The sequence below is a fragment of the Coloeus monedula genome, assembly GCF_965178545.1.
Source record: "Coloeus monedula genome assembly, chromosome: 32".
Lineage (NCBI taxonomy): Eukaryota > Metazoa > Chordata > Aves > Passeriformes > Corvidae > Coloeus > Coloeus monedula.
The window spans coordinates 2,901,433-2,927,797 of NC_138812.1; the positions used below are offsets into that span (position 1 = coordinate 2,901,433).

General features: G+C 54.1%; 1 pseudogene across 1 annotated transcript in view; it reads right to left on the reverse strand.

The window, feature by feature from the left end:
- The window catches only part of LOC309583711 (olfactory receptor 14J1-like), a 42,944-nt pseudogene extending 16,979 nt beyond the window's left edge, over nucleotides 1-25,965 (reverse strand). The window contains exon 1 of the transcript in view: nucleotides 25,409-25,965. The product of the transcript in view is annotated as an olfactory receptor 14J1-like (transcript). The remainder of the gene's footprint in view (nucleotides 1-25,408) is intronic.
- Nucleotides 25,966-26,365: the final 400 nt, after the last annotated feature.

Below are 26,365 nucleotides of genomic sequence, written 5' to 3' on the forward strand. Positions count from 1 at the left end.
GGGGGTGACTGGGATATACTGGGAGAGACAGGGAGTCACGAGGATCATACTGGAGGCTACTGGGCTCATGCTGGCATTGACGGGGAGCAACTGGGATCACACTGGGGGCCACTGGCATCATACTGGGGGTGACTGGGATCATCCTGGGATTATAGTGGGTGTCAATGGGGGTTACTGGGAGCGACCAGGCCCATGCTGAGAGCCTACTGGGGATGCACTGGGAGGAACTGGGAATGATAGGATGCATGCTGGTGACAACTGGGATGTACTGGCAGTGACTGGGATAAATCTGGGGGCAACTGATCCATGCTGAGGTAACTGGGAGTGCCTGGGAATGACCACAAGAATATTCAGGGCAACTGGGATATACTGGGAGTGCCTGAGACCATGTGGGTGGTCACTGGGACCACACTGGGTGTGACTGGGAATGTGCTGGGGAAAACTGGGACCATGCTGGGGGAAACTGGGGGCAATTGTGAGTGACTGGGGCCCTGCTGGGAGAGACTGGCATCATACTGGGAGTGACTGGGACTATCCTGGGGCAACTGGGAGAACTGAGAACACACTGGACAAAAGTGGGAAGAACTGGGAGCAACTGAGACTGTGCTGGGGGCAAATTGCATCCTAATGGGGAGTGACTGGGAGTGACTGGGTTCATACTGGGAGTAACAGGGATTCTGCAGGGAGTGAGGAGAAGTGACCAGGATCATACTGGGCCTGACTGGGCTCATACTGGGACTGATGAGGAAACTAGAACCACTCGGGGAGGGAACTGGGCTCATACTGGGAGCAGCCATTTCCCAGCCCCGGGACCCCCGAGCCCCTTTCCCAGCCCCGGGACCCCCGAGCCCCTTTCCCGGCCCCGGCACCCCCGAGCCCCTTTCCCGGCCCCGGGACCCCCGAGCCCCTTTCCCGGCCGTGCCGCCCCTGCAGCCCCCAGACCCCCCCGCCGGGGTCCCGCCAATCCCAGGGGTCCCCCCTCTCGGGCTCCCCGCTTTGGCCTTCTGGGGCTCTCCTCTCTCCGGGGTCCCGCTTAGGGAAGCCGCGGCTCTCCCGGGGCTCCCCAAAACCGGTGTCCCCCCGCCCCCGCCGGCCCCGCGCCGTCCCCACGGGGCCCCGGCAGAGCTCGGAGGGCCCGGCCCGGGAAGCCCAACCCCCACCGCGGGGGGACCCGCATCCCCCCGCCCCCGCCGGGGCTCTGCCGCCACCGCCACCCCCAAAAACACCTCCCGGGACCCCCCGATATCCGCCCCCGCCGGGGCATCTGCGGCTCGCCTTTGGAGTCCCGCAAGCTCCAAACATCGCGCCGCCCGCCCCGACAGACAGCATGAAACAGCGAGCCCCAAATCGATTCCCTGCGAGCTCCAAATATCCCTCCCCCCTCCAAAAACACCGCCCGGCATGTTTGGGCCGAGCTCCCCCTCCCCGGGCACCTGCGGGATGCGGGGCGGGCGATGCTCCCGGCCCGAGCGGCTGCGGATCCAGAGAGCGCTGCCCGCACCTGGAGCCTCCTCCGCCTGCTCCGGCTCCTCCTTCTTTCCCCCGTGCCTCCTCTTCCTCCTCCTCTGGCCCGCCTCCTCCTCCTCCTGCCCTTCCTCCGTGCCTGCGGCCGCGGCCCGGGAGCTCTCGGGGCAGCGGGGCCGGGCCGGGCCACGATGGGAAAGGGCTGGGTCACCCCAGAGCGAGCTGGGGCAGCGGAGCTTTGGGGCAACAGCGGCAAAGGGGTGCGAGAGGGGGGATCCGGGCAGGTGGGACAGCGGCAAAGGGCTTCCAGTGGGGTCCCCCAGTTAAGCCCAGCACCCCAAAGCCCGTCCCAGCCCTCCCCGTTCCCTCCCCAGCCCCGGCTGAGTGCGGGGCTCAGCCCAGGAGCCGTCGCCGTTCGGGGCTCCCCCGAGTGCAGCAAACGGGAGAGTGCCCCCCGGGTGAAATGTTGGGGTTCGCTCTACCATCGGCGCTTTAAGATGCCCCGGTAAAGTCGGTGCCCACTGTAACTCCCGTTAAAAGGGCAACACCACTCCCGTTGATTCCGGCAGCGGAGCCCCGGGGGGAGTTGGGGGTCCCGGCAGGGTTTGGGGCCCCGGGAGGGTTTGAGGCTCCTGGGAGGGTTTGGGGGTCCCGGGAGGGTTTGGGGGTCCCGGCAGGGTTTGGGAGTACCTGGGTGGTGCCGATGATGGCGATGGGGACCCCGTGCTGGGTGTGAACATTCGCGAGGGGCTCCTGGGGGGGTTTTGTGGGTCCCGGGGGTTTTTGGCGTCCCGGTGTTTTTTGGGGTTCCCGAGGGGAGTTTTCAGGGGTCTCAAAGTGGGGGTTTGGGCGATCACAAGGGGAATATTTGGGTGTCCCAAGGCTGTTTTGGGGTCCCTGCCGGTGATGGAGATGGGGACCCCGTGCCAGGTATAAACTTTCTCAAGAGGGTCCGGGGGGTGTTGGGAGGTCCCGTGGGAATTTTGGTGTCCTGAGAGGGTTTTGGGGGGTCTGCATGGGGCTTTGCGGTCCTGGGGAGTTTTTGGAGGGTCCCGGGGATATTTTCGGGGTCCCAGGAGAGGTTGGGGTTCCCCGGGAGGGTGTTGGGGATTCCCGGGAGGTTTTGGGGTACCTGGGCGATGCCGGTGACAGAGCTGGGGACCCCGTGCCGGGTATGAACCTTCTCGCTGCGCACGGGCAGCGTCAGCGTGTTCAGGGAGATCCTGGGGGGCCCGGGGGGTTCACCCCAAATCCCAGGGGACCCCAAATGCTGAGGGACCCCTGAACTCCCCTCACCGCTGGATCTGCTGCAGGCAGGGGGGCACCAGCACTCGGCCCCCACCCCCCACTCTGACGGGGGGGCTGCAGAAGAAATCTGGGGGGCACAGACGGGTGAATGGGAACACCTGGGACCATGGTGGGATCATAGTGGGATCATCCTGGGAGTGACTGGGATCATACTGAGTGTAACTGAAAGTGACTGGGATCATACTGGGGGTGACTGGGAGCCCCAGGGCCCATGCTGGGAGTGACCTGGGCCCCACCCTGGGTGGAACTGGGGGAACTGGCCCAGCCGGGGCTCAGGGTTGTTCTCCCCCAGGGCTGCTGCCACCCCCGGCCCCAGAGAGCCGAGGGACAGGGGACAGCCGAGGGACAGGGGACAGCCAGGGAACACGGCCTGGCGCAGGGACACTGTGCTCCAGCACTCTGGGCTGTTGTGCCCGGGGCGTTGCCCTTGGGCTCCCAGGACAGGCAGAGGGGGCAGAATCCCCTCCAGGAGCTGGTGTTGGCTCAAAGCTTTGGTGTTGGACATTCTCAACCACTCAGTGATTTCATAGTCTCCTCTATGATGTCAGACCTCTGCCCAGTGATATCACAGCCTTATCTGCGATGTCACAGCTCACTCTATGATGTCACATAGCAACCCTGTGATGTCATAGCCACTCTGTGATGTCACACCACCTGTGATGTCACAGTCCTCTCTGTGATATCACACAGCTGCTCTGTGATGTCACAGCTGACTCTATGATGTCATACAGCCACCCTGTGATGTCACAGCCTGTTCTGGGATGTCACACGACCACTCTGTGATGTCACACCAGCACCACTCTGTGATGTCACAAAGGTGCTCCATGATGTCACAGTAGACTCTATGATGTCATACAGCCACCCTGTGATGTCACAACCCACTCTGTGATGTCGCAGCCAACTCTGTGATGTCACACAGCCCCTTTCTGACATCACAGCTGCTCTGGGGGTCTGTGACACAGGCACAGAGGTGTTACCAAAACTTCAGTGAAACAAAACCTCCTCAGCACCAGCGCAGCACGAAGCAGCAGCATTCTTTATTGGGCTGGATGCACGAGGGGAGAGCCCCTCCCAAAGCCGTGGGTGCCGAGTTCAGGAATGTTCCTGTTTGCAGACTGTGCTTCACAGACACATTCCCAGATTGTCCCACCAGAAACACACACATGATCATCATTGCCCCAAAATCATTGCAGATTTCCCCCACCCCTTTGCATATCCCTTCTTCTGCCCTGGGGGTCTCTTTGGGGGTCCCTGGTGGTCGCTGACCCCAAAGCCAGCCCTGACTGCCCGGTGAACTGGTGAAAGTTGGCACACCTGGGCTGGTTGCTGCCCACAGAATCAGCCTTGGGCGGGTCCATGGCCAGTGGCTTTTGGAGAAGAAGCATTGTATGAACCCACCAGGTGCAAACGGTTTTTCAGCTGGCAAATTTCCCCTCCTTGGAGGGCTGTGAAGCTTCTCTTCCCTTCAAGCCTTCAGAAGCCTCGCTCTGCTCCTTTATTCACATCCCACGAGTTCCTCAGCTGCTTTCACAACCATGTTCTTTACACAGCTCAAAGCAAGTGTCATAAGCACAAGTAGTGCTGTGATCCCAGTTAGACTTTGCAAAAGTGAGGCCAACCATCAGTCAGGGAAAATCCAAGTCCTTGAAATATTTTATCCAAACAGTTACTCTCTAACCCTCCCCTTAATTCCCTGCTGGATGCAGCAACTGATTTTATCCTCTCTACCTGATCATCCAATCCAGCATCACATTTGGAATGTGCACACAACAAGTGTTGCTGTTTCAGTTCAAGAATCCACACACTCCCTGTCCATGTAGCAGCAATAGGGCTAAAGCCAATCTGCTCTGGAAGGTCATTTTAGCTGGGGCTGCCAATTGTTCCTTTATTTCAGCAAACCCCAAAGGAGCTGCATTCACTGAAGTTGCCATTTGCAGAGCCCAATGGTGTGGGGCTGGTCTGTTCCTAAAGGCAGATCTTTGCGGAGCAGGGATGGATTCTAAAATCCATCCCGCTGGAGTTCCCGCACTGGGATGTTTCCCAGTTCCATCCCCTTTAACCTTTCCCCACAGTCGGGTTCCCAGTGGTGACTCCTTGCACGAGGGACGGAACGTTCATACCCCCAGTGTCCGTGGTGCTCCTGATTCTCCCAGGGGCAAACGTGTGCTCCAAATTCCATCCCTTCCCACCCATCCTGGGGCTCCTAAGGATCTGACCGTGTCCTGCTGACACTCTGTGCCTCTCCAAGGCTCCTTGTTTGTTGGCTCAGCCCACGTGTCCCTGAGAAAGGCAGAATCATTTCTACAAACACAGCCCAGCCTCAGAGCCTGGGCCACAGCCAGGAGCCGCTGGACCTCAGCATTCCAAACAGCTCAAGTGTCTGTCCCAGGGCAATCCCACTTTTCCTTGGTCCTCGGATCCTTTGGCCTTGACCTTGTTAAATCTGGATATTTTATACCCACCTCTAAGGGGTCCTGTGGGAGGCCTGGGCTCCCTGCCCAGCCCAGACACCCCTGAACTGGCTGGAAACATTCCCAGTGTCCTGTCTGAGGGCCATTCCAGACTGCTGGAATTTGACAGCCCCAGGGGGTATCAGTGCAATCTGTCAGCTGATCAATATTTCCTGATGTAATTTCCAGATCCGCTTTGGAATGTTACAATTCTCAGCACTATTGTTCTGATGTGTCCATGGGAAGGAATATTCTCCTTCCATCCCTGTCCAGGTGCCCTGGGTGCTATTTCCTTCCCACACGTGTTCCCAGATTTTTGTCAAATTGTTGACTGAAGCTCCCCATGGCACTGGATTTTCTGCAGAGGTTGGTGTTGGCAAACAAGCTGTTACAGGGGTTACATTCTGTCATCTGCCAACACCTTGAACTGACTTTGAAAACCGCATTTCCCTTCCCAGAAGTCAGGAACATTGTTTCTATTATTATTATAGATACACAATTATTGATCATCTTTATCCAGATCCAATAAATAGTATCCCCTTAGAAAATCATATTCAATACCTAAAACAATAGGATTTATGTAAAACCCCAAACCCCACAGTGTCAGTCAGTCTTGTTTCTGCTGTGTTTAATGTGTGCTCGCTGGTTTTACCCACATGTGATGAACCCCGAGTTGGATTCCTTCTACCTTGAGTGCAGGGTAGGTTACCAGGAGGACTTGAGATGGTCCCTTCCACTTTGGCTGGATTGTTCCAAAATTCCAGGTTCTGGTGCACACTGCATCTCCTGGTTGGAAAGGATGTACAGGCGAGTCCAGCCCCAATGATCTGTTGAGAACCATGCACCTTTTAAGGCTTACAAGAGTTAGTCCCAGGGCTATTAAATATTCATTTCTGCAAAACTTCTGAGCCTTTCCTTGTCTTGTTGGTGCCACATGGGAAAGCTTCTGGCCATCCAGAAAAAGGATCCACCAAATGCCAAAATGTGTCAGTCCCCTTCTGCCTGGGCACTTCTGCAAAATCAGTTGGCCAAAATCACCTGGTGATGCCCATTTAACGAGCCCTGCAGGCAGCCTTCTTCCTTCAAAACCAATCCCATCTTTCTCAACAACTGATCTATCATTTTTTGCCATTTTGGTGCTTACTAGATGCCTTTGTAAACTGGCCACCAGATTCTCCATTTCCTCATGTGGTTCCTGATGTTTTAGTTCCGTTCTACATTAATTGTGGAGCTACAATTACCTGCCCACACGGGGTTACCAATCACCTGCTGGGATTTTCCGTAGCTGCTGCTGCTGCTGGGGCTGACTGCCTGTCCTGATCACTGGAATCTGGTTGTTGTTGCAGAACATTCCAGTTTTTGCTAGGTATTAGTGCAAGGAGAGCTTTTGCAGCCCCCTCTTGAGCTGCTTGGTCAGCCAATGGATTCCCTGGATTACCTGGGGAGTCTCCAAACCCATGGGCTTTACAAGGGCACCAGGGCCACTTCTTTTGGCTTTGGCACACTCTGCAGTAGGTGACTGATTTCTTTTTGTACTCACTGGAGACCTCTGTGCCCTTTCCTTCCATGTGGCTCCCTGGGCGTGTATTATTGCAAACCCAGAGTTCAAATCAGTCCATATGGTCACCCTTTGTCCTTCAGGGATTTCTAGGCAAGGTCATTCATTCTGCTTTTTGTGCTGCTCTGTTCAAAGCTAAAGCCTGGCCTTCTAGGACCTGGCTCGAGGTTCCCACTGCACACCCAGCTGCCCGTTTCCCATCCGCACCACGCTGCTCCCACCAGGGTGCAGGGCCAGTGCTGGCTCCTGCATGGGATTGCTCTCGAGGTCCCAGAGTCTGCCAGAACACACTTGTTCCATGCATCCCAGGCAGTCATGGCACAAAGACTCCAAGCCTTCTCTTAGAAGGGACTCGAACACTTCCCTCTTCCAACCTTGGGGACCTTGAACCAAACCGTGCAAAGCTTTTGCTGCACCTTACAGGCAGGTCAACAGTTTACACCAGGAAAGGAAAAGGAAAAGGAAAAGGGAAAGGAAAAGGAAAAGGGAAAGGGAAAGCGAAAGGGAAAGGAAAAGGGAAAGGGAAAGGGAAAGGGAAAGGGAAAGGGAAAGGGAAAGGAAAAGGAAAAGGAAAAGGAAAAGGAAAAGGAAAAGGAAAAGGAAAAGGAAAAGGAAAAGGAAAAGGTGCCTTGATCTGAGCAGGGCTCTTTCTCTGATGTCCTTTGGAGCAGGGATCAAAGGCTCTCCCCAGAATCCTTCCGTGCTGCCTGCAGGTGCTGCCATCCCTCAGATGTGTTGGAATTCCAGAGGATGAGGCCACGGGGTGTCCCAATGGTGCCTTGGTTCCATGGCCCCGCAGTGTAACCATGGTGTCCTTGGCTCTGCAGTGGCACAATGGACCCTTCATTCCATGAGGCCCCACAGTGTGGCAATGGTCCCTTGAGTCCAGGAGGCCCCACAAGGTCCCAATGGTCCCTTGGTTCCATGGCCCCGCACTCTCACAATGCTCTCCTTGGCTGCACAAGGTCCCGCAGTGGCACAAGGGTTTCATTTTCTCCTGGATTTCTTTTAGCTTGCTTTCTTTCTTCATTTTTCCTCTTTTTTCTTTCTTTTTCCTATTTTTTCATTGCTTTCTTCTTTCTTTCTTTCTTCTTTCTTTTATTTTTTCTTGTGTCTTTCTTTCTTTTTTTTCTTTTCTCCTTCTTTTTTGGTTCTTTCCTCTTTTTTTTTTAAAGTTTTTTTGTTTCACATTACTTAGTCTTTCTTTCTTCTTCTCTTTTTCTTCACTTTTTAAATTTTCTTGTGGATTTCTTTTCGTTTTCTTTCCTTCTTTTTTCTTTCCTTCATTTTTTTACCTTTTTTCTTTTTCTTGTCTTTGTTGCTTTCTGTTTTTCATCTTTCTTTCTTTTTCTGCTTTCTTTGGTTCTCTTGTTCTTTTATTTTTTCTCATGTCTTTCTTTCTGTCATTTTCTTTCTTCCTTGTTTCTTTCTTCTTTTTTTGACTTTTCTTAACATTTATTTTCTTGTTGGTTTCATGTTTTCAGTCTTTCTTTTTTTCTTCCTTTCCTTCTTTCATTTTTATTACCTTCTTGCTTTTTTCTTTATTTCTTCATTTTTCAATATTTCTCTTGGTTCTTTAATTGTTTCTTGCTGCTTTCTTCATTTTATTTTTTCATTTTTCTTCTTGGTCTCACATTATTGAGTCTTTCCTTTATCTTTTACTTTCCTTTGCTTTTTAAATTTTCGTGTTGATTTCTTTTAGCTTGCTTTCTTCATACTTCACTCTTTTATCTTTTTTTCTTTCTTTTAAATTTTTTTTGTTGCTTTGTGTTTTCCTTCATTCTCTTTTGGCTTTCTTTCTGTTCTTCTTTTGTTTTTTTCTTGTGTCTTTCTGTTCTTTTTTTCTTTCTTCCTTGCTTCTTTCTTTCTTCTTTTTTTTTCTTTTCCTTTTATTTTTCTGTTGGTTTCATGTTATGTACTCTTGCTTTCTTTGTTTATTTCTTTGTTTCTTTCTTCTTTTCTAATTTCTTCACTTTTTTCATTTTCTTGTTAGTTTTTCTTTTCTTTCACTTTCTTTCTTTCCTCTTTTCTTCCTTTCTTTCATTTTTATTATCTTTTTGCTTCCTTGCTTCATTTTTTTAATGATTTTTCTTTTCTTTTTAAATAATTTTTCCTTGTTGGTTTCATGTTATTTAGTCTTGCTTTCTTTCTAATTCTTTTCATTTTTAATCACTTTCATTTCCTTTTTTATATGTCTTTTGATCTTCTTCCTTTCTTCTTTTCTTTTTTTTCATTTTTATTATATCTTTCTTGCTTCCTTCCTTCATTTTTAATTTTTTTCTTCTTTTTTCTTTTTTATTATTTCTTGTTGCTCTCTTTCCTTCTTTCTTTTTTTCTTTCTTCTATTTTTCTTTTCTTCCTTCCTTTCCTTGTTCCTTCCTTCCTTCCTTCCTTGCCCAATTCTCACCCCAATTAAGGGGTGCAAAGCAGCAGGACCCCCTCCCAATTGGGATCCCCTCACCCTCCCAAAATGTGGGGACTTCACCTCAGCCCCCCAAATTGCAGGGGGTTTACGGCACCTTCCCCAAATTCACTGCAACCTCCCAGAAGCCACCTAGAGGCCCCAAAATTGTCAAAAAGCAGCAGGAGCCTCCCCAAAAGCAGCTCCTTCTTTCCCTTCCTGAAATGCCCCACTGCAAGTGCCCAAACCACCCCATCAATCCCAAACTTCATCCCACCCCCACAATGCCACCCCCATCCCATCCCATCCCATCCCATCCCATCCCATCCCACCCCTCCTGGACACCAATTCCCCTTCTGTGCTTCCTGACTCCCCACAGCCGGGCCTTGGGGCTGACGGATCGAGCCATTTGGGGCTGCCATCAACACATTGGGGCTGGCATTGAGTTGATTGGAGGCACCCGCTCAATCCCTCCATCCCAAATGGGAGCTTGGAACCTCTCCTCAGGCCTTGCTGTGCCCATGGGCTCACCTCAAGTCCCAAAATGAGAGCCAGGGCCCCACAGCCCATTCAGAACCTCCCAACATTGCCAGAAACAGCAGCATCCTTCCCAAAATGGGCTCCCCACATCCCTGACCATAGATCCCCCTTCCAAGTACCAGAGCCCCCCTCTCAGAACCTCTCCCGAAGCATTGGGGGGACCCCAAAACTGCCTCAGGAACGGGACATACCCTGAGATCCCTTCAGGAATGTGGGATACCCCAGAACCCACTGAGGAACGGGGTCCCCCCGGCCTCATCATGCGCAGCCTTCAGCTGTCTCAGGCAGAGCCCATCCCGCCCTCAGCAGCCCCAGCCCAGCCCAGCCCAGCCCTCCTGGGCAGGAAGCCCCAATGGCCGAGCCGGCCTGGGACACTTGCAGGGATGCGGGGGCAGCCGCAGCTTCTGGGGCCAGCCTGGGCCAGGCCCTGAGCGCCCTGCCAGGGAACCATTGCTGCCCCACATCCCATCTCAGCCTGCCCTCGGGCAGCGGGAAGCCGTTCCCTGGGGCCCGGCCCCGCAGGCCCTTGGCAAGAGTCTCTCTCAGCCAGCAATTGCTGCTCCTCCCTGCTGAGGGGCCCAAGCTGCAAGTTGATTTTCTGCCGCTGGCCCCGGCCCAGCCCCGAGTCAGGGCCAGGACCTTGCCCTGGAGCTCTGCGGGCGCTGTGGAAAGCTGAGAGGCAGCTCTGGCTTCTCCACTTCTCCTGTGCTAAAGCTGCCTGGCAGAAGAAATGGAGGGACAGCTCTGGTGGCACAATCCCTCCCGGCCCAGGGCCCAGCGCTGGGAAGGTCTTTCCGTGCCGAGGCTTTGCTGCGGCCAAGGAAAGCTCCTGGCTCAGGGTCACCTTTCCTGCTGGGCCAGAGCCCCCGAGTGGCCCAGCAGCAGCAGAGAATTCCAGCACAGCCCCGGCACGGGCAGGGCGGCCCTGGGCGGGCTGCGGGAGCCGGCAGCGCCTGAGCTCAGAGCAGCTGAGCCCGGGGGCTCTTGGCCAAGGCCGAGGCCCAGCGAGCATTTCTCAGCTCGCAGGGCGGCCTGGAAAGGTGCTGGGGGGGATCATTCACCCCCCAGGGCGGTCCCAGTGGCTCCCAGGATTTCCATGTCCGTGCTCCCAGCGCTGCTCCCAGCCCTGATCCGTGGGGATGGCAATGTCCCGCTCCCTTCCCGGGGCAGGCTCACACCTGAGCCAGGTGTGCAGGGCAGGACCTTGCCCTGAGCCCAAGCCCTGTCCCCCCTGCAGGATCTGCTTCCCATCGGCCTCTTCCTCCTGCGGCCCCAAGCCCAGCTCGGTGCTGAACGAAGGGCGCTGGGCCGGGGTCATCCCCCGGCGGGGGCTGCGCACCCCCTCTGCTCCCTCCCCAAATTCCCTCCCGGGGCAGCAGGGGCTGGCTCAGGAGCCCTGTGGGCAGGGAAAAGGGGGTGACACCGGCATGGGGGAGGTCACACACGCTCTGGGGGGACACACACGGCCCCTGGGGACCCCCCCTCACCTTCTCGTGCAGTGCCAGGAGGGTGAACCCCAACATGGAGCCCCCGACCCATGGCAGCATCTTGGGGGTGGGGTCTGGTGGCAGCTTTGGGGGTCTGCGGGAGAGAGCACAACTGCCCTAAAACCCCCTCCCAGCCCCACAGCCATTCCCAGACCCCTCAAATCACCCCACAGCTCCTGGCCAGGAACCCCCCAACCACTCCCTGCATCATAAATGACCCCAAGAACCACAAAATTCTCTCCAAGCCACACAGCCCAGCCAAGATCACCAAAACTCTCTCAGAGACCACCCCAAAAGGCCCCTCCAAGCACCACCAATGCCCTCAAGAGACACAAAAGCCCATCCCAGTCCCCCAAGGAGCCCCCAGACCCCCTTCCACCCCCCATGGCACTGACCAGGACAGGCTGGGGGACAGGAACATCCACAGCCCAGAGCAGCTCAGGCACTTCAGCAGCGATTTGGGCACTTTGGAGGTCACACCCCAAAGGGGGAGACCCAGGCCAGGGACTGGGACAGACAACCGGAATTCCTGGAGAACAGATGGGCTCAGGTGAACATGTTCTGTCAGCACAACTACGAGACTGTGGCCCCAATCTGCCCAGCTTCAGACCCCACAACACTCAGATCCTCCCGAATATTCCCCTGAACAGCAAAGTCACCCCCAAATTCCGGTAAAATGGTGCCGCTTTAGATCTCTTTGTTTAATTTCTTTATTTTTACCCCAATTTTGGTTGTTTCAGTAGGATTAACACAGAAGTTACTTAGGCTGCAGAAGATCTCCAAGATCATCCAGGGTTGCTTGATACCACCAGAAAAAACAATTGGACAGAGTAGATGAAAATTTAGGGTGTAAAGGTAAAAAATCAGCTCTTCCCAATGAATCTCCAATGTTGATCTGAGTCCCAATGGATGTTCCTGCCCCTGCATTCACCCAGGTGCCTACAGGGATCCAGGAGAACGTGGAGAGCACCAGCCAGGGCTCTTCCCAACCTGGATCACAGGGAATGTGGGTCACCAGGGCTCTGCCAAACGTGGCTCCTCTGATGGGAGATGGAGTTGGAGCAGAGGACAAAGCTCTTGCCACAGTCGGGGCACTCGCAGGGCTTCCCTTAGCGGTGCCTCTGTTGGTGTTGGGTCAAGGTAGAGCTCTGTGAGAAGCTCTTCCCACACTCAGGACACTCGTAGGGCCTCTCCCCGGTGTGGATGCGCTGGTGCCTGACGAGGGCGGAGTTTTGCTTGAAGCCCTTCCTGCATTTGGGGCAGCGGAAGGGCCTCGCATCCGTGTGAATCCGCTGGTGCCGGAGGAGATGGGAGCTGCTCCGAAACCTCTTCCCACACTCGGGACACTCATGGGGCCTCTCCCCGGTGTGGATGCGCCGGTGCTTGATGAGGTCAGAGTTTCGTTTGAATCCCTTCCTGCAGTCGGGGCAGCGGAAGGGCCTCTCATCCGTGTGAATCCGCTGGTGCAGGAGGAGACTGGAGCTGGTCTGAAACCTCTTCCCACATTCCCCACACTCGTAGGGCCTCTCCCCTGTGTGGATGCGCTGGTGGACGATCAGGTGGGAGCTGTACCTGAAGCTCTTCCCACATTCCCCACACTTGTGGGGCTTCTCCCCATCGTGAAGCTGCTCATGAACCACCAGCTCTGACCTCTGGCTGCATCTCCGGCCGCCTTCCCGGCACAGGGTGGGTCTTTCCTCCTCAGAGCACCCTGGGCTGCATTTGCAGCCCCTCCTCCTGCGGGATCTCCGGGGCTTTTCCTCCCCGTTGGATTCCTGCGCTGCGGAGCCGCTCAAAACGGCCTCTTCTACCAGGTTCTGCCACGGGGATTTGTCCTCCCTGGGCTCCATGCTCAGCTCCTTGTCTGGGGAGGAAGGACAAGGATGAGCACTTTGACTTTACAGGTCCTTCTGCCAAGTCCATCTCTAGAAATCACTGGGCACTGTGTGTCCAACCAAAAATCTGCTCTGAAAAAGCCTCTCAGGAGTTCCCCCTCTCTGGCCTCTCTGTTTTGGGGTTCTGGGGCTCCCGCCTGTCCCAGCTGCTGGCGGTCCCTCTTTTATTTGAGTCCCCCTCTCTACTTGGTCCCCGCTCTCCCCAGGCTGCTGGGAGTCCCAGGAATCCAAAAGCTCCCCCCTTTGGTCTCGCCACTTAGGGATGCTGGGGGTTATGGGATCCCCAGGTCCCTTCTCCCCTTATTCTCTGCTTCGGGGTGCAGGGGGTCCAAGGAGTCCCCCCTGCCCCTCTCCAGGCTGTTGAGGGTCCCGCGAATGGCGGCGCTCCCCCCTCTCTGGGCTCCCCACTTTGGGGCCCTGGGGGTCACAGGGGTTCGCTCCTCCAGACTGCCGGGGCTCCCCTGCTCCCGGTACTGCCCCTCTCTGCTCGTCCCACTCTGGGGCTCCCGAGGTTCCCCCTCCGGCTCTCCCAAGGGGTCCCGCAGCCCCCTGGCTCCGGGCTGGAGGTGGCCGTGCCTGACCCACCAGCATGGGGTGGACCTGACATCCCACCACCCCCCACTGAGGCTCTGCCAGCAGCCAGCACAGGGACCCCCCAAAAACACCGCCTGGGGACCCCCCAGTATCCCCTCAAGGGGCACCTACAGCTCAGCTCTGGACTCCTGCAAGATCCAAACATCCCCCCCACAAACACTGGCCCAGGGACTCCCCAGGATATTTGGGCCAAGCTCCCCCTCCCCATCACCTGTGGGATGGGGGGGTCGATGCTCCTTGGGGTGAGGGGCCTGCAAATTCTGGGACCGCTGGACCCACGAGCTCCCTCCTCTTCCTCCACCTTCTTCTCGTCTTCCTTCATCTGTCCTCCTTCTCCCTAATCCCACCTCCTGCTCCTCCTCTCTCCATCCTTTCTCCTGCTTCTTCTTCCCCCCTTCTTGTCTTCCATCCCTCCTCCCCTGTTCCCCAAGCCCCTCACATCCCACGGGAGGAATGGGAATGGAGCCAGGACAGGTCGGGATGGGCAGTGCAGGGCTCTGGGCTGCTCCCACGCCCTGGGGTAACCTGGCCAAGGGAAAAGATGCAAAATTGGTGGGTGGAGATAAAAACTTGGTGTTGTGGTCACCCTGGGTGGGGACTTCCACCCCTCTGGTCTCATGTCAGGATGGAGAGGGGAGCAGGGAATGCAGAGACTGATGGGCAATCCCAAGGGATTTTAGGGGCAGGACGAGGGCTGCTGTGAGTTCTTGTTGGGAGAGGTCAGCCCGGAGACCCCAGAGTGTTCCCAGGGCCCTGGGATGGAGAGTTGTCACCACCTTCTGCTTCAGGTGGTGGTTCTGGAGGGACCTGGGCTCCTTGGGGCTCTTCCTGCAGCCGAGAACTTGTAGGGAACCTCCTCCAGGTGGCTCCTACAGGTGTTCCAGGGGCTTGGGGCTCACGGTGAAGCCCTTCCCAGAGTCTGGGCATCCATAGGGGCTCCCCAGTGTGGATCCCCTGGTGTCTGGGGAGGCTGGAGCTCCTATGAAAGCTTTTCCTGCCCTCCTGGCCCCTGTAGGGTCTCTCTCCTCTGAGATGGCACCTCTGGGCAAAGCTTGGGCAGACACAGGACTTCTCCCCCACTTGGATCCTGTGCTGGGAGATCAGCTCCGTGCTCCAGCCAAAGCTCTTCCCACAGGAGATCAGTCCCCTGCAATGATGGCAACTTTGGGCTTCTCCAGAACCCCTCCCACTCCTCTGGAGGTCCCACCCCCCATCTTTCCCCTCCTCCACCCTTTTCCCATCATCCCCCAATCCTCATCCACCAACGGACCCCACGAAGGGGAAGGGTCCCACTCCCTTTTTCCTCCCTCTCTCCGATATCCCCCTCTCCTTTCTCATCCTCCCCCAAAGCCTCCGTGTCCCACGTACCTGGTTTGGGGCTCTCAGTTCCCTCTCCCACTCAGTCTGGGGAGTCCGATCCGCTTTTCACTGCTCTCCCCCTCTTTAAAACGGGTCTCCCTTCCCCCCCCCCCCTCCCCGCCCCTCACCCCAGAGCTCCTCGCCCGCGGCCGGGGGGCTCCCAGCACCACCAGTGCCACCAGTGCGGCCCCAGCTGCCCCCACACGCCCCATGCCCAGCGCCGGGCGCTGCCCACAGCCCCAAAGCAGCCGCGCTGTGCCCTGGGGGGTCCCCAGAGCGGCCCCGCCCCGCACGGCACTGGGAGCACCAGTCCGGACCAGTGCGGAGCGCGGGCGGGCGGCATCAGCCGTGCCCGGGCAGGGCCGGGCCCACCTCCCCCTCCCCAAATTCCGCTCCGGGGGGCGCTGGCGGCGGGGGGGGCTCAGCTGGGGCCAGAGCTGCCGGAGCCACGTGTCCCCCGCTGCCGGCACCACCCCCTCAGGATTAGGGGTGCCCCAAAACTCCCTCCGAGCTGCCGGATACCCCGCACGCCCCTCAGGAGTGGGGTCCCCCCGGCCTCATCATCCCCAACCTTCGGCTGCCTCAGCCCAGGCCCCATCCCGCCCATCCCCCTCCGCCACACTTCATCCCACCCCCCAATCCACATCCCACCCTTCCCGGGCCCCATCCCGCCCCATCCCATTTCTCCCGGCAGCCGCCACCGGGACCCCAAAAACCCCGCGTGCCGGGGGCTCCCCAATATCCCCCAAGGGGCATTTCCTGCAAGATCCAAACATCCGCCTCCCCCCCCGCCCCACCAAACCCCCTTCCCCCAGGAACCAACAAAGATATTTGGGGCTCGGTGCTGGAGTCCTCCAAGCTCCAAAAATCCCCTCTCCCAAAAATAACCCCAGTGACTGCCCAAGATATTTGGGGCGAGCTGTCCCTACCCGGTCACCTGCGGGATGGGGGGAGCCGAGAGCTGCGGACACAGAGAGCGATGGATGCACGTGGAGGCTCCTCTTCCTGCCTCCTCTGTCCTGCCTCTTCCTCCCGCTCCTCCCCTTTTATCTCTCCTCTTCCTCCCGCTCCTCCCCTTTTATCTCTCCTCTTCCTCCCGCCCCTCCCCTTTTATCTCTCCTCTTCCTGCCGCTCCTCCCCTTTTATCTCTCCTCTTCCTGCCGCTCCTGCTCCTCCATCCGCCCTCCCCCCTCGCTCTTCCTCGTCCTCTCCTGCCCCTCCCCCCCTCCTCCCGTTGTTTGTGGCTCCCATCCCGGCTTTGTCTGGCATCAGCCCTGGGGCCGTCCCGTGCTCAGCAGCAGCAGCAGCAGCAGCAGCAGCATCCTGTGCTCTGGCAGCACTCGCTGCTCCTTAGGGAAGGCTTTGGCATTTCTGCCGGGCACAGACACTGAAGCTCACCCCGACCTGCCCCGCTCCCATTGCTGTCCCCTGGGCGCTGGGCAGCTGCTGTGCCAGGGCAGCCAGAGACACAAAGGAAGCCAAGTCCAGCCCAGCTGCCCGGGCTGATGCAGACGAGCCCCAGGGCCGAGGTCCTGCAGAGCCCCACGGAGCCCTGGGCTCCTCGCTGGGAACGGGCTGTGCTGCGGCTGCCACAGCGGCCACAGCGAGTCCTGGGGCTCCCCCGGCGCCGCTGCAGCAGCACCCAGGTTCCACCTCCTGTGCCAGGCCCTGGCCAGGGGCCATCAGATCCATGGGCTCCGTGCCGAGGGGGAACACAACAACAGTGGATCGGATGCAGCCCCCAAGGACCTCGAGCAAATCGTGCAGGAACATCCAGACCTGGACCTGACGTTTGCAAAGCTGCAGCCGGCAGAGTTCTGTGGCGCAGGAGAGCCGGCACGGGGAGAGGAGACCTGCAAGGAGCTGCAGGAGAAACGCCCTGAGCCTCAAAGGCTGCCACAGCCTGAATCTGTGCTGGGGAAAGTTCTTCCTGTCCGGGAAGAGATCCCGGGATGAGGCAAAAGCCAAGTTCATGGCTGGTGACACGATTGCCGTGCAGGGAGGGCAGAGGAGGGACTGCGGGCGGAGACTGGGAGCCCGGGAAGGAGGGAGGGGTGGGGAAGGTGTTTCTTTAGGATTTGTTTTAGTTCTCCTTGTCCTGGTGTGATTGGTTTGGAAATAAATTCCATTAATTTCCCCCGTTTGGGTCTGTTGTGGCCCTGGCAGTGAGCAGTGAGTGAGCTCTCCCTGCCCCGATCCCAGCCCACGAGCCTTTCCTTCAGTGCTCTGTGTGCTGCAGCTGTGAGCAGAGTGCCAGAGCGGCTTTGGTGGCCCCGGGCACCCGGCCAGGGCCAGCCCAGCGCAGCGGTGCCTGCAATTCATTCCCTCGGCTGCAGCGCTGAGCGGCCGCAGGGCGGGTCCGGCTGCGCGGGCAGGCGGCTCCAGAAGCACCAACTGCGCCCCACGGGACAGGAGGAGGAGGCAGGGGGTGCCGGGGGAATCTCCTTCCTCCGAGCCGGCAGGGCCAGGCAGGAGAGACTGGAGAGAAGGAAACGGAGAGGAGGGACGAGGCTGGAGCTGTGGAGAGCTGCAGGGATCCGGGGCAGCCGGGAATTTTGTTTTCCAAATCTCTGGGGCGAAAGGAAGCGCTGTGAAATCCATCATGGAAAAGAGAGGAGAAATAGCGATTGATGGAAACCGACACCCCTTGGGACTCAGTTTCTCCCTCTGCATTGCAAAAGCTGACAGACCCCGAGTGCCGACGGACACCCACTCCCCGGCGTCACGGCCCAAGGGATCGGAGCTGCGGCTGGCGGGGCTGGAAGCTCCGTCCAGCAGCTCCGCTGCCGCCCCCAACCCTCGGGCTGGACCGTGGGGTCTGGGACACGGCCCCGTGCTGGGGGGCGGCAGCGGGAGCCGCGGGGCCCGGCCCGTGGGGGCGGCCGGGCTGGAAAAGTGCGCGGGGCCCCAGCGCGGTGTCCCGGTCTTGTTCCTCACCTTAACACAATGTCTTCAACTCCCTGCGTGCCCTTCATTTAATCAGCATTTCCTAAATGCTGACCCATCCCATCATCAGCTCTACCCGGAACAGAATTTCCCAGGCCATTCCAAGTCCTTTATAGTTCTGAAAATACTGGGGCCAAGCCCTACCTGTGATTTCCCCCACCCCCGCCTCCATGCAGACCTTGTTGTCTGCCAGCACCAGGATAGTTCCCACTGGCCCAGGTCTGCGTTTAGCAAAGCCAACAGTACTTCTACCACTGCTTTCTGCAAGACCCCAATTGAGTCTTTACATTTCAACATAACCAGATGATGTCTACTTAGTATGAAATGTAGTTCCTGTCCAAGAGTTGCATGTCCCAAGCAATTTCTTAGCAGAATAAATTTTAAATCCTTTGGGTTTCAGTGTTTGGAAATCATCTGCTAGTGTATATAGCAACTTCACTACATTCTTATTTTCATTATCTCTGTAGAGCTAAGGAATTCCGATTATGAAAGGCTCTATTCTGTAAGCTCATTAAAAGTTAATATCCACCACAACACTGTCTATTTTATTGGTTCTTTGCAATTGCTTAGCAAAAATAACAAGCACCAGGCTTTTTAAGAGAGACACACACACACTTTCTTACATAGAAAGACACAATCTTGTTGCCACCAAAGCACTCACACAGGTGAAAGTCACAATTTTCCTGCCTCTTCCTTCCTTTCCAAACCAGTGCAGCATGAGAGAAAGCAGCTGTTTCCCGAGGCCGATGGGTCACAGACAGGTAAGATGACATTGAGGCTTGTTCCTCAGAGGCAGTCAGCAAGCAGCAGATGATGATCTCAAGGATCCAGGTGACACCATCACCCTCTCAAGGGAGGAATCCTTTAAGCAAGCACATTGCTCATCACTTCCATCCTGCTTTGGTTTAATGAACCAGCTCTTCCTGGCAATGAGCAGCAAGGGGATCTAATTTGACTGTTGCTATCCTTTTACATTTTATTCAATCATTCCATCAGAACAGGCATTTTACTTTTGTTTCAGTTACTCCAGAGGACCTTGGCACAAAGCAAAATGAAGTCAAATGAGAAATAGCTCGCTTAAATTTATATACACCAACAAATCATGCTGTGTTTCAACAAGTGTAAGAGAGACGTGGGACTTTCCTTCCCTCTGAGCAGCTGCAAGCATAAAAAAAGCAATGATGCAACGTTCATTAATAAAACTTTCTTAGAAATCTCTTCTTATGGACAGATTCAACATCTGCAGGAGATACCCAAAACACACTCATTGTGCTGCACTTCCCCTTTTCCATTCACGTGTTATATATACTGAAAATATGTTACCGAGTAGCTATGAACACACCATGCTCCCAGATTTTCCCTAAGTAAAACATGTATCTGTGTATGTTATAAACGATCAAACACAAGGGAGAAAAGCCTGGCACAGACACTGCAGCAAAGGAAATTCATCACATTACAGATCTCCCCTTATACAGAGGTTGGCCAGGACTTTCATCAGTGATGGGAAGGAATTTCTCATCTTCCCATTTACAGCACCTGAGGCAAGAGGGACCCAACACCTTAAGCGGTGTCCAAGATAGCACAGAAATTTAAACAGAGCCATTTACAAAGGGCAGCAACTCATCTGGCCAGTTCACACCTCAGATAACTATCTGCAGAACCCAGAGCAACATAATACTCCAAGGAGCAGTGAGATAGCCAGAAGGTTCTCAGCTCAAGAAAATCAAGCAAGAACAGGATGTTCCTTAGCCTGGCTAACCCAGATAACATCTCCCAGCCATTAGCATGAGATGAAACAGAAAGAGAGAGGCTGAATCACTTGCAGTGTACAGATACTGCCCGAGGGAAATGTGACAGGTGACCTACAACATAAAAAATGCACTTAACTGTAAAAACTAGGAAGTGAAGCTAAAAATGAGAAAAATTAGAAGCTGTTCTTGGATATGCAGTAAAAAGCACACTGACATCATAAACGGGAGAAGGAACACAAAAGCACCCAGCTGTTCAAAAGCTGTGCTATTAAGGTACAAAGAAATCAATGTTTTTTTAAAGAAAAAATCCCTCACAAGGTGAATGAGCTCAGTAACGCTCAAACCAATATTATTTGTTAGAAAAATCATCTGCTCCAGTGCCTGAAGCAAAAGGTTTGCCATTTATTGCATCATTCCTTCAAATCCAGGGATTAGTGAGAACTTCTTAACAAATTCCTGCCTTGCCTTATGGTCCTTCAGCTTCACCAGGGCCAAAGCTTGCTGCTCAGAGTCAGTACACGAATCCCTGTGGTGTTACCATCCTCTCTGAGTGAGAAAAGCACTCGAGACGGTGAACAAAGAGATGGGGCAATTTCCTGATGCCTGAGAAGGATGTTCTTAAGATAAACAAAATTGCCCAATCAAAATTTATAAAGAAATGACATTTATTATGCTACCGAAATATCGGTTTTAAAAGCCACGATCGAGAAAAGCAGCTCCGAGCCCGGGGTCGGAGCTGGGTGAACACGCATAGATCTGATCTCTGTCGCACCAGACCTCCCAAGTTCACGGATGCTGCTTTGGTTGGTCCCTTCTTATACATTTTTTGGGCAGAGTCCGAATTAATTCTATTCTTCTCGTCATTTTAGCATATTCATGAAGTTTTCTTGTCCCGGAGTTGGGCTGCACAAAGCCTTTCCTGGATCCCAGGAATTGTCCATCCTGGGTGATGAGTGGGCCATTTCTGCTGATGAATGGGCCATCTCTGCTTCCTGGAACAGTTATTTTTAGTTCCCGGGATGTCCGATTCCTTATCAGATGAGATGTAGATATCAGAAGGTGGCAATCAAGTAGTTATGGTGCAGATGTCCCGGTGATAAGATCTAACCCCACCTGGGTGGAATCCTCACTTATTGTGAGAGAACTTCTTTTAGTGTTGTGAAATTTTTCTCTCAGCCAGGCTGCTGAAGGGATTTTGAAACTCGGTCTCTGTAGGGTCTGATTACACTCCAATTTTATACATAATAGCACGAATCACATACCTTATTTATAACGTTCTCAACTCAGTGGCACAAAGTCTGCTTTTGTTCAGACAGGAATGAAGAGGAAAAATGGCAGAAATTCATAACAGGGACGATGAGGAGAAACATTGGGCTGTGCACACATTCAGTCCAAGCAACATCAATGCCAGGTGTGGTTTAAAATTCACGTTTGTGCTTTATTAAAGCCACGCACTGTATTTATGGCTCTCAGTGAATTCTGTATCCAAAAGGGACACGTTAGCTGATTCAAAATTAGTTGGATTTCTTTCCTTCTCCTGTAGCAGTGCCAGTAGGAGAGGTAACAAAGGCAGTTCCCTGGCCTTCAGACATTGCACAGAAGTGGGATCCATAGATACAAACTCATGCAGCCAAACTGCAGGTATTTCATTCAGGGCCTAAGACATGAAGCTAGGCTTCTTTTAATAAATCACGGACAGGGATGAGCTCCTGACATTAATATTGCACTCCTCCCTCTTTCTGCTGAGACAGTCTGGCCAACACGAATATCCCTAATACAGATCCAGGGCTCTGGTATAACAGCCACCCCAAAAAGCCATAGTTCCAGCTACCTTTCCTTTCTTTGCATCATACCAGGAGGAATCAAAAGGAATGAAACCTATTTCATTTATTATTACAGGTGAGAACCCCTCTAAGTACATAGGAAGAGAAGTTGTAGTTTGTAACCTTGTTCTCCATCTAGAAGTAAAACAGGGGCTGGTGTGAGGCAACGAGGGCAAGAGAGAAAATGCTGAAAAGAAACGGAGGAATGTGAAGCCAAATTTTCAAGCATTCCAGGCAATCACACCACTCAGGGACAGTCTACAGCTCAGCAAATCACATGCTGGAATGCAGTGGAGTATGGAGTAGGGCAATAGGGAACTGCTGAACCAAATAGGTGCTACAGCCTCTTGTGCTCAGGCTCTTAGCCCAAAGTATGTTCCAGCTCCAACTGAAGGGCATTCTGAACCAGAAGAGCACTGACCTTTTGATTTTGGCAGTTCACAGTTCTCAGACAGCAGAACGTCTGTGGCTCCTCTCATCATTATTTTTGCTGTTTTCACTACTGGCCATCAAGTTTCCTGCAGTAGCCATCCATGAACCCCGGATCACTACTACATTAATAACACAGAACATGGCTCTCAGAGTGCATTAGTGAGGTACCAAGAGAAAACCCAAATGATGATCCTCCTCACAGAAAAGGTAACAGACAAAAAAAATAAAAGTGTGAAAATACTTTTTAAAAGATGGCTGAAATGAGGCAATATCTTAAAATTAAGTAAATGTCTGAAATGAAATTTAAGCAAATTTAACTGTTGCAAAGTATTCTGAATACACATACAGTACAATATACTAGAGTCCAAAATTAGAAAAACTTCTGGTCATGGAAATATGGGGTAAGGGATATGTTTATTTGGAACAATCAGTTCAGCAGAGATCTCTTTGCTACAAATATCTTGAATTTAATTCTTCTGCCTTGATACAATCTCCTGAGAAAATAAAAAAATAAAATAAAAATCCTACAGGAAAAACTTGTGTTGGATGCAATCTATTCACTCATACCTGATACAAAAGTCTAATTTATTCTCTTGATTTATTGTCTTAAGGAGAATGAATTAATTATTCTTCCACTCAGAAGTCTATGGCATCAATCCTGGAGTTGAATCAGAGAAAATTCAATCTCTCATGAGTTCCCACTCCATTTACTTTTCTTGTAAGTGTTCTGTTTTGTTGAAGTGAAAGCTCCTCTGGACTCAGGCCCAGAGGGAAGCCAAAGCACAGGGGTTGAATTAAAACCTTTGGACAAGCTGAGATACATGAAGTCACACCAAAGTGAAATAGAAATACAGATTTTTTAACCTTTAGTAGAAATATATGCTAAGTGCCTTAAACATTGAAAAGCTGCAGCAGAGACCTTAAACACAGTTCTTACTGCAGCAGTGTTACCTTTTCACAGAATTCTTTACTTTAGACAAAATATGGATAGAATGACACTGTTCACATTTTTTAGATAGAGCGTTCAAATAAACAATAAGAGTTGATAGAAACTGCATCCGCAAATCTGTGTAATACCTGTGTAACACTGGTGTGAGGCTTACGACTGTTAGAATTAGACCAGGATCGGTTAAGAAAAGGAAAACTAGAATCGTGTGTTAATCTTATTGGTCAATTAACAAATCTAATCCACACTTCTGTAAGAAAAAATATAGAGTCTAGAGCATATAGAGCATATAGAGCATATAGAGCATATAGAAGAAGAAGAAGAAGCTGTTTTTGCCTGTTGTTGCTGTTGCTGCTTGCCTTTATCATGTAACCCCCTTTGAACTCTGCCTTCAAGAAAGCTGTGAGACTATGAAATACAGAACTCAGCAGAACAGCAGCCTCCTCTGCTCTCTCACCCTGGTCCGGGAAGGAAGGGTACCCCGTCCAAAGCTCAACAGCGCAGAGCCCCAAGGCTGCTGTGGGCAGCAGGGCCCAGGGGCCGTTCCCACCCGCAGCGCTCCTGTCCTGGGCTGGGCCTGCACAGGGGCTGGGGCACCATGGCTGGGGCAGCGGGGCACAGAGGGGCCACGGAGCCGCTGCCGGGGCTGACAGCAAGGCCAGGGACACACAGGGAATTTCTGGGCATTGCCTGCGCTGGGCAGGGCTGAGTGTGGGGAAGGCAGAGCTCAGCTGCCCTCGGTGGCTGCAGGAAAAGCCGAGAGCCCGAAGAGCCCCCGTGGCTGTGCTGGAGAGCAAGGCTGGAGGAGGGAAATGCGGGGCTGCTGCGGGATGGGGAGGGGGATTGAATTCCAGCAGGCACCGACGGGGGGCTGAGAGACTCAAGGGCTCCTTGGCCTGAGCCTGTCCTGGAAAGGTCTCTCAGCCCTCTGTGCCCATGAAGGGCTCCAAGGAGGAGCAGAGCTCATCTTGGCAGGACCCTCATGGAATCCCTGAGGGACAAATGCCAGTGCCTGCCCAGCCTTCCCAACATCCCTGACACCAAAGGCCTTTTCCACATCCCTCGGTTCCAGGTCAGTGCCCAGAACACAGCACAGGCCTGTCCAGGTCCTGGGGGCGATTCCCAAGGGAGGCAGCTGTGATTTCTCCCCACAGACCCACCACTCCGGTGTCTCTCTGTGCAGCCCTTGGCTGTCCTGAGCACTTTCCCTGGAGCCTCCCTGCCCTGGACGTTTGTCTCCATGCAGTTCTCAGCACAGCCCAGCAAAGAATTCAGGTGCTTTCCCAGAGGACATTACTCTGGCAGTAAAGTGGCCTCAGGGCACAGTTTGTGCCCCTGGAATTGTGCCAGCCCCGAGTGCTGCTGATGGTGTTTGTGCTCACTCGGGTTCATCTCCCCACACCCACTCGATGCACTGCTGAAGGCTCCTCAGGACACAGCAAACACGGACTGCTGGCCTGGTCACTTGGTGTCCCTCCGTGCAGGGACAAACAACCTCCTGCAGGGGAGGGCAGAGGCCAGTGCTGGGATTGCTGGTGGCAGGGGCTGGTGTGGGACACTTGCCCTGGGCACCTTCCCAGGCTGTGCCCGGAACAAAGGCACAGCCCAGGCCCTGCTCTGCTGCTCCCTCAGGTCCATCCCAGGAGCTCTGGCAGTGCCAGGACACTGCTGCCTGCCCCCCCTGCACACTCCCCCCTGCCCCTGGGCACTGGGGTTTGCTTTGCCAGGGCATTCCTGGGGCACATTCCTGACAGCAGCTCTGGAGGAGAGCGAAGCCTTCCTGCCCTGGCCCCAGGAGATGCCCTTTGCTGATGGAGCTGCTGTGCTGGAGCCCGGCTGTGTCCCAGCAGTGCCCGTGGCCTGTCCCTGCCTGTGCTCACAGCACAGACACGCAGCAGGACAGTGACCGAGCTGCCCGAGCACTCCGGCCTTGCACCCTCAGAAGGGCTGGGAAAGGGAGTGTGGAGCTGGGAAGAGCAGAGGTGGGAAGAGGCTGGGCCATTGTCCCTGGCCGTGCTGCTGTGCTGGGAGTCTCTTCCCTCCAGCTCTGCCCACAGGCACTGCCCCTGCAGAGCCAGAGAAGGGCTGAGGAACAAACCTTGGACACAAAGGTCAGGACAGCCCCTTGTTTTGATTCAAATGCACAGGGAAGAAGCCTCCTGAAAGTCTTTGTGTTTCAAAAGAAAGGTAGATGTTCATGCAGAAATGCAAGGAGTAGTACTACAGTACTTTATAAAAAGCAGAATAACACCAGAAAAAGAATAAGAAAAAGCACCAATGAAAATATGGACAAAGAGGAAAAAGAGGCCAAGATTGTAAAGAGTTACATTCTGAAGGTTCTGGAGCAGAAAAGAGAGAGTTTATTGCTTCTGAGAAGCATCCTAGTCATAATTTTCCTCGCATGGCAGAAGGAAATAGAAAGATTTTAACTTGTGAAAAGTATCCAGTCCTCACTTTCCTCAGGGCATCCCTGAGCTCCTGGTTCCTCAGGCTGTAGATGAGGGGGTTCAGGGCTGGAGGCACCACCGAGTACAGAACTGACAGGGCCACATCCAGGGATGGGAGGAGATGGAGGGGGGCTTCAGGTGGGCAAACATAACAGTGCTGAGGAACAGAGAGAGCACGGCCAGGTGAGGGAGGCACGTGGAAAAGGCTTTGTGCCGGCCCTGCTCAGAGGGGATCCTCAGCACAGCCCTGAAGATCTGCACATAGGAGAAAACAATGAACACAAAACAGCCAAAGAGCAAACAGGCACTGACAGTGATGAGCCCAAGTTCCCTGAGGTGGGATTTGGAGCAGGAGAGCTTGAGGATGTGTGGGATTTCACAGAAGAACTGGCCCAGGGCATTGCCCTGGCCCAGGGGCAGGGAAAATGTATTGGCCGTGTGCAGGAGAGCGTAGAGAAAGGCACTGGCCCAGGCAGCTGCTGCCATGTGGGCACAAGCTCTGCTGCCCAGGAGGGTCCCGTAGTGCAGGGCTTTGCAGATGGACACGTAGCGCTCGTAGCACATGATGGTGAGGAGGAAATCCTCTGCTGAGAGGAAGAAGAGAAAGAAAAACACGTGAGCAGCTGTCTCGGTTTTGAAAGACAGGTGTCTGCTAAGGAAGGCAGAAGCCCCCCTTGAAGTGGCAGATATAACCCTTTTTCCCTCCAAGTTATTATATTTTGAAATCAAGGGCCTTTAGGCAGAGATGTGGGAAATAGGAATAACAGTTCTTTACTATATATATATATATATATATGTATATGTATATAACCAGTCAAACAAAACAACAACAACTATGGCAGTAACAGCACACACAAACCCAGTGCCAGCCTTCTCGGCTGTCAGGCTATTTCCCCTCGGGTGCAGTTCCGCTCGCAGCCGGCAGGGGCGCTGGCGGCTCCCGGTGAGCAGGGCAGGTGCGATG